The sequence below is a fragment of the Anas platyrhynchos genome, chromosome 7 (assembly GCF_047663525.1).
Source record: "Anas platyrhynchos isolate ZD024472 breed Pekin duck chromosome 7, IASCAAS_PekinDuck_T2T, whole genome shotgun sequence".
NCBI classification, from domain to species: domain Eukaryota; kingdom Metazoa; phylum Chordata; class Aves; order Anseriformes; family Anatidae; genus Anas; species Anas platyrhynchos.
In genome coordinates, this window is record NC_092593.1 from 22,341,396 (window position 1) to 22,349,774 (window position 8,379).

General features: G+C 47.2%; 1 long non-coding RNA gene across 2 annotated transcripts; it reads right to left on the reverse strand.

Moving 5' to 3' along the window:
- Positions 1 to 5,264: 5,264 nt before the first annotated feature.
- Positions 5,265 to 6,888, reverse strand: LOC140002937 (uncharacterized). Of its 2 annotated transcripts, XR_011810648.1 has the most exons (4): positions 6,675 to 6,888; positions 6,416 to 6,580; positions 6,281 to 6,337; positions 5,265 to 5,505 (listed from the first exon to the last, which is right to left on the reverse strand). It is a non-coding gene; the product is annotated as an uncharacterized lncRNA (long non-coding RNA). The 2 variants fall into 2 exon arrangements; XR_011810647.1 differs by having other exon boundaries at positions 6,416 to 6,888.
- Between the last annotated feature and the right edge of the window lie 1,491 nt (positions 6,889 to 8,379).

Consider the following 8,379-nt stretch of genomic DNA (forward strand, 5'->3'; position numbering starts at 1 on the left):
CCACCCTGCTGCTCACTCACTCTCCCCATGTGGGATAGGGGAGAGAATTAGAAAGGTAAAAGCGTGAGAACTCATGAGTTGAGACAAAGACAGTTTACTAGGTAACGCAAAAGCCACACACACAGGAAAAGCAAACCCAGGAATTCATTTACCACTTCCCACTGGCAGGCAGGTGTTCAGCCACTCGCAGGAAAACAGGGCTCATCACACGTTAACGGTTTCTTGTGAAGATGTGTGCCATCACTCCAAATGCACCCCCCACCCCCTTCCTCCTTTACCCCACCTTTTAGTGCCAAGCATGACGCCATATGAAATGGAGTATCTCTTTGGTCCAGTCTGGCTCACCTGTCCTGGCCATGACCCTTCCCAGCTCCTGGTGTACCCCCAGCCCCCTTGCTGGCAAGAAGCAAAAAAGTCCTCGTTCTGTGTAAGCACTGCTCTGCAACAACTAAAAACATCACTTGTATCACCACTATTTTCATCAAAAATCTAAAGCATAACATCATATAAGCTTCAACAAAGAACTAACTCTATCCCAACCAAAACCATCACACTGCTATTTTAGGTTAGCCATGAAAGACTGCAGAAGAAAGCACCCCATTTTGTTCAAGCGCAGAAATCCATCAATCACCTGCTCTACCACAGCCATACTCAAGTAGTTGTGCAGGGAAGGGCAGCTCAAGAGGGCTGTGTCTTTGCCAGCTAGTGTCTCAGGAAGCCAGCCCATTAGTGGATCAAGCTGTGATCACAGAATCACAGGACTGTCTAGGTTGGAAGAGACCTCAGGATCATCAAGACCAACCTCTGACTTAACACTAACAAGTCCTCCACTAAAACATATCGCTAAGTTCAACATCTAAACATCTTTTAAAGACTTCCAGGGATGGTGACTCCACCACTTCCCTGGGTAGCCCGTTCCAATGCCTCACAACCCTCTCAGTAAAGAAGTTCTTCCTAATATCCAACCTGAAACTCCCCTGGCACAACTTTAACCCGTTCCCCCTCATCCTGTCATCAGGTATGTGGGAGAACAGAGCAACCCTCACCTCACTACAGCCTCCTTTAAGGTACCTGTAGAGAGCAATAAGGTCGCCCCTGAGCCTCCTTTTCTCCAGGCTGAACAAGCCCAGCTCCCTCAGCCGCTCCTCGTAGGACTTGTTCTCCAGGCCCCTCATCAGCTTCGTCGCCCTTCTCTGGACTCGCTCGAGCACCTCGATGTCCTTCTTGTAGCGAGGGGCCCAAAACTGAACACAGTACTCGAGGTGCGGCCTCACCAGAGCCGAGTACAGGGGGACAATCACTTCCCTAGCCCTGCTGGCCACACTGCTTCTTATACAAGCCAGGATGCTGTTGGCCTTCTTGGCCACCTGAGCACACTGCTGGCTCACATTCAGCCGACTGTCCACCATCACTCCCAGGTCCTTCTCTGCCTGGCAGCTCTCCAACCACTCATCTCCCAGCCTGTAGCTCTGCTTGGGGTTATTGCGCCCCAGGTGCAGGACCTGGCAGTTGGCCTTGTTGAACTTCATGCGGTTGACCTCAGCCCATCGGTGCAGCCTATCCAGATCCTCCTGCAGAGCTTTCCTGCCCTCGAGCAAATCGACACACGCACCTAACTTGGTGTCATCTGCGAACTTACTGAGGGTGCACTCGATCCCCTCATCCAGATCATCGATAACGACATTAACAAGGACCGGCCCCAGTACCACGCCCTGGGGAACGCTACTAGTGACCGGAATGAGCCGTGATGTCTCGTGGCTTCTTACATCCCACCCCAGAATTCTTGCTTCACTTCCCTTACCATCTTCGTTCCGTTCCCTTCATCCCTAGCTACGCTTCATATTTATAGAAGTTTTACTTCTCCTTTTTTTAGCTTTGTTTATTCTGTTTTCTTATTCTCAGTATTTCCACCAAAAGCTACATGTTTTTTCTCTCTTTCGACATGCACATTTAGAACAAGCAGCACAGATACAGCACAATCTGCACTCCCTGCACAACAAAGGAGAAGAGGGGCATACAGTAGCAATAAGGAAAAGCAATAGGGACAGAAGCTGACTTCTTTCAGCTGCTGTGCTGCCTCTCTGCCAGACTAGTCCTCCCACAAGAGCCTAGAGCCACCGATCTACTTCATACCAAAAGCAACAACTTCAGTAACACCAATATCACATGGCTCAGCCTCCTCCTGTCAGACAGATAGCAGAAGACAGCTGGGAAAGAACTCACCCCATCAAAACAGCACCTCCAGTGGATCTCTCCTGGATCTGCCAAAATGCCAGCTGCAGCACTTCCCAACAGTTCAGCACAGAAGTATGTGGCTACCTGGGACTTGCCACCTTTGTTCCCAGCCCTTCCAAAGTCTGATGAGTCCTGGTGGCCTCAGCATTGTGCCCAGTCCAGGTGGCAATTCCAGTCAGTGCTCTCTTACTGTGCCATTGTACTGGGACCTGTAGGGAAAGCTCCCATGTAAGGTCCCTGTGCCTTGCTGTGCTGGTGTTGGGGAAGAGGGTTGCAGCCTTTGACTGGTTGCCTCCAAGTGCTCCTCAAAAACCCCAGGGAGATGAATGGGCCTCTTGCATACACCTGCCTTGATAAGATTATGGAGTGACCAGTTCCTCCCTTCTACCCCTTCATTCAAAATCATCTTAGAAATTCCTGTTAATAACGAGTAATTTTTTGCTGTCTGGTGTCTTTCAAATACTGAGTGATATCATGTATGCAGAGAGTCGCGGCAAGGTTTTTGTCTTTCAAAAAAGCTTCATTTCCTGAAGCACATTATATCAAAATCCCACCCTATGAATCCCTTCTGTGCAACACAGCTCCCCTTGTTAAAATTCTGCACAAGCATATTGCCTCCCCTCTCCCTTAGGTACCATTCTCTCTATGTACACTACAATAACAACTGCGCCTTTACTAAGATTGAGCACAATAACCAGGTCTTTGTAGAGGATAATTAACAGCCAGCAGTGAATCTTAGTGTTTATTCAATGGACTATGAATGAGTTATGAAAATTCTTTTCTACTGGGGAAGTAGGGGGATATCATTACGTTTGCATATGCTTTACCTCTTGCATGATAGCATATTTATGGTTTTCATAGTTTAAAGTCAGAAATATGTACACAGTTATTATACGTTTGCATTCAGGCAGTTATGGCTCAATGTTTGCTTCTCCTTCTGTCATTAATGAAATCCCTACTCCATCTGTATCTAATCCAAATGCCTCATGTCCACCCTGAGCTGGATGAGTAGACCTGAGCCTCTGCAGCTGTTCCAAGAGATGCAAAGGTTCATTTCTTGGACTGAATTTCCACAGCATTACATAAACTATCTAGAGCACTGCCCTCACACAGGATACTTCACAGAGTGCTTGGAGGTGAATACAGTGATATTACACAGAGATACATGGAGCACCTAAATTTGCACGTGAGCTCTTCATTTCATGATAAAAAAAGCTGTCATGTTGTTCTCTACTATTTAATAGCTTTTTCAAATATAGAAACTCTATAGTGTATTCATATACATATAGTCAATTTAAATATAAAACACAGAAACATCTCTCAAATTAAGACTGAAAACCAATAGTTGTATAATTTAAGTGAGAATACAGTCTTTTAAAGTAGAAATACTAACAACCATTGACAGAAAAGCAAAAGAAAGAAAAAACGTCCAGATGCATTAGAAAAATAAATAAAAACAAAGCTTTACTGTTACTGTTCCGAATATCCAGTTTCAGTTCTCATCCAAGCTACCAGGATATGACTAAGAGAAGAAGGGACTCGGGCTGAGGAAATGTGCACATTCACTGCTAACTCAAAACAAACACCATTCCCCTACATTTTTCTGACCAGGAAACATTAATGTTCCAGTAGGTAAGCTGCTCTTACCTGGATGCACGTTGCCAGAAAAATACAGCAGACCTCAGTGTTTTTTCTCACTAAAGATCCTCCCTGGGAGCTTCCAGAAGCATCTGCTCTGGGTGCTTGAGCGATGGAGATGAGGCCATCACCTCTGAGCAGGGAAGGTGTGTGAGGGCCTTTGTGTACATTGCCCGACTTGCGCAGGGAATTGCTATACACAAAGAGACACTCAGGAATGAGGCCCAGGAAAGCCTAAAGCATCTGAAAAGGGTGTGAGGCCAGACACTGTGGTGAGCAGAGGCCAGCAGAGAACACCTGAAACATTACGCTTAAGAAATGCTGAATCTGTCCAAGACACAAGTCACCTGGGACAGCAGAATGGCCCTCTTCATGGTGGGGCAGGTGCATTCCTGCTTCTGCAGAGCGTGTCGGGACAAGCAGGCTTTGTTGCTGCTGTTATATGGTTTTGCATTGCTAAGGCACGCACAAAACCTAGGGCACACTGCTGAAAAATGAGCCTTTTGGACTGGCCTGTGTGCAGTGGCTGGCACTGCAATTACATGATTGCTGGCATGCCAGTAAGCATGACAGGCAGCCCAGGTCGGTGGAGGAGTCCCATCTTTAAGTGGGCCACAACTGGGAGTTTTCCGTTTTCAGACAGGATTTGCTAGAGCTGGAAACATGGCATGTGGACACTTGGAACTAGCACTCCTGACAATGAACTTAATGCCATTTCTGTAATTGTTACTGAATAGGGCTTTTTTCCTCTCCTCTACAACCTAAAAATCCCCTTTCAGTCCAGCAAGTCATTCACACAGAAGGGCTGCTTCCAAAGCAGCGATCTGACGAGAGGATTGGGAATAAAAGCATCACAGCCCTCGGCTGCAGCGCAGCAGCCCTCAGAGGTGACCTACAAAGGGAGCCCGTGAGCCTCTGACCTCCCCAGCCCTTTTATGATATTTTAAAGCTGTCTTTTTTTTTTTTTTTTTTTTTTTTCTTTTAAAACTACCAGGAATAGTGGGGGAGGTTCTGCACGGTGGTTTGTTTGTTTGTATGTTTTGCTCTCAAAATGTAGGGCCCATCTCTCATGGAAGGGGTTCTGACTATCTGGACAACTAATGACATAAAATAATATTGCCTGAGTCAAGGGGGTGAAAGTCTAGAGAATAAATTTTTGTTTTTAATCTGGTTGCTTATCATTCCTCCTTCCTCGTTAACATCTACTGAAGTTTAGTCAAAAAGTTATATTTTGGAGAAACAAGGCTTTTGTGAAATGTTCAAGAGCTTTGCTCATCCTGGCACTAAACACACACCTGCCAGCCCACTGAGTATTTTTTCAGGTACTCAGGTATCAATGTTTAGCACTACGCAAATTTTAGAAGTTAAACAGCACACACACACAAAAAAAGTCTTTTAAGTAACTGCCTTTTTAACTGCAAAAGAAAACAAACAAATCAAATTGGTCTATAAATTACCTGTGGACAGCAAATATGACTAGCTGGAGACATTTAGTTTCATTCAGTTACAGGGATTTCTTCTAAGCGTCGTAAAACATGTGCTCCGTGGTCCATAGCCAGCACAGCCTGCACCATGGTATCGGCAAACACACAACATTTCTGCACTGCTGGCCAGAAGGGCACTTGACAAATCCTGCACATGAAATTATTCATTGCACAAATGAGTTAAAAACGAGTCTGCTTCTGCACAGGTGCAAAAAAGCCACTCACTTTGTAAGGGAGGGTTTCTTGAAGTTAAATTAGGTTCAGTAGCTGATGATGGTGATGCACATAATGAATTTGTAACAATGGGGAAGAAAAGCATAGCTTCTGACCCAGATAAAATCTGAAACATTTTGCTGAAGTCCTACCCAGGCTTGCAGGACAAGGGCTGCACACCGAGCCCTACAGTCACAGCTGGAGCTGCCAACACACAAACACCTTTCCCAGCTCCAGCAGCCTCATCAGAGCAAGAAGCACAAACATGGATTACTACACCAAACACGTCAGACTAAGTCAATAGTTTAATAACCACTATTAAGGCTTTTCCAAATCCATTTAACAACTGTAAATTAGTCCAAAATAAAATAGCCTCAGCCAATCAGCTGTGTAGTCACTGACCCACAGCTATATGCTCATTTCTCAATTAAGCAAATCTCTGCACTGCGATAGGCCTGGCTGTTTTTGCATGTTTGTGTGGTGCAAGATCCAGCGGGTAAATCCCTGTACCCCTCCAAGAGCCTCAGCAGGCTGTCCCTGACACAAGGCACGAGCTTCTCTCTCACTGCGGGTGATGCTGATGCCGGATAAACCCCTCTGAGCCACTTGTCCCCTGCTGTCCCCTCCTGCCTCATGCCCCCAGCAGCTGTGGCGGGGTGCAGGACCACCCTGAAGACCCTCACATGTGTGGAAGGAGAGGGGTCACTCACCTCCTGCTGCCATCCCCTTCCTCTCACAGGAGCTGCCATTTGCCTGGGCCAGTGTCACTGCAAGGCAACAAGGTCCAAAATCATCACCCTGAGCACACCCTCAGAAAACCAGGCAGCTCCCCAAGCCACACGTACTTTTCGGGCCATACCAGGGCTCCTGTCAGGCTCCAGGACTCGGCGGGCCCTGGGGAGGTGCAGTGGCAGCACCAAGGGGAGGTGACGGGCGAGGCAGCCTCCGCTAAGGAGCTGATGGCACTGCTCACTCGTTTAGCACCGGAGAGCTGACAGCAGCCATTCAGCCTGTCGGGGGGAGCGGGGAGAGCCCGTCAGGCACAGCAGGAATAATTGGAGGGAGCTCCTAATTAATTTGATAATAACCCTATCCTGTACTAACACACTCCACATGCAAAAATGGGTAAAAAGTGCCAATTAGCGGTGGAAGAGGAAGGAAGTGCGTGGTGGGGATTCGGAGATCTTCGCAGCCAGCTCCTCAGGGCGTGCAGGTGTGCGGGGCTGTGGGGCCTGGCCTGAGGCAGCCATGCTCAGCGGTGTCGCGCTGAGGGGCAAGCTCACGGCCTGGGCAGCCGCTGCCCGTCAGCACTGAGAAACCGCATCCCTACCACAGTGTGAGGGCATTCGTGTGGATTTCCATCAGAAGGAAGGTTTTTCCCCTTTAGGTGTGTGAGGTCAGGAGTGCCAGGCACCGTGGCTCGTGCCAGCACTGGCGTCGTGTCAGCCCAAAGAGGCACCTGCAAAGTCTGTGGTGGGCCGGGCACCCGCAGCAGCCATGACAAGCTGCTGGTAGTCCAAACATCAGGTTTAAGATTTCATTTCTGAGTACTGACGTTGGCCTGCCACCAGCATTTAAAATAGGTTACTTTTTTTTTTTTTTTTTTTTTTTTTTTTTTTTTGGTCAGTGACAACCTGGTTTGTATTTTCACCTCTGAATTTTCTCAAAACTCTCAACATTCTGTATTACAGCCTAATCACAGGGCAGAAACTAGCTGATAATGCAGTATGGTTTTCAGAAAACAGCCAACTTGGATCAAATTATACATTGTTAAGGTTTTAACAGGTATTCCATACTCACCACTTTAAAACTCCCATAAAGCATGCAGCTGCTATAATGAGCTTCAGCTTGCTCTCTGGGCAAATATGAAAGTTGTTTTTGTGTTCATGTTTGTGAACACAACCACAAGTCCAAGCTCGATGGATGCTATTGTGATTGCTGGAGCAGACAGGTGGTGTTTTACTTTCCTGATTTGTGCCATACAAAGCACAGACCATGTGCAAGAAGCTACATAGCAGTTTGCAAGGCTGGCAATGAGGGGAGCTTCCAACCATACAAAGCCACTTCTCCCAGGCCTTACTGAGGGCAAGAGCAGAGAAAAGGGATGGTAATGCAAAGAACTATTCTTACAGCAGCTCCATATCCAATAAGCAGGGGCTGATTTCCAGCTTCTTGGTACCAGCAATTTTCCAGGCACAGAAAAGGTGACGGCTGGGACAACGCTGGTGCCTGCAGCACAGCAATACCCCTCATCCCAGAGCTCCAACCTCCAGGGTCCATACCTGGGGAATAGATGTGTGGGATGGTAGCTGCATGGTAATCTCAACAGGGTGGGGATGGTGCCAGCAGGGAAGGATATGTGTGGGGAGAGCAGGCCCCAGCCCTGCAGCCTGGCTGTGTGTCCCTAGTGCTGCCCACTCCTGTTTGTCACCCGAGATTTTTTTTTTTTTTTTTTTTTTTTTGGTCTGTGTGACAATGCCAAGCAAGGCATCATCCCTCCTTACATGGCAATGTGCTTACAATTGGGGCCAGATCTTGGGTTTAAAATGAAGCCCAAAAAATAAGAAAACAAAGGAAATAACCACCCCTCCATCCCAACATTCATAAACCTCTTTAAAAGGCACCAGTTTGAAATAAGACACAAACCTGGCACCTCGCCATGGGACTGCACTGTTTTTAACTGACCCCATATGTAAGATCAACCTGAGTGAGCTGTTAAATACTTTAATCCAGCCCTCCAGCCCCCTAGAGGCATGTTTCTCCCGTGAACTCTGGAGCCAAATTTCTGCAAAAGCAAGCTTTAGATCTG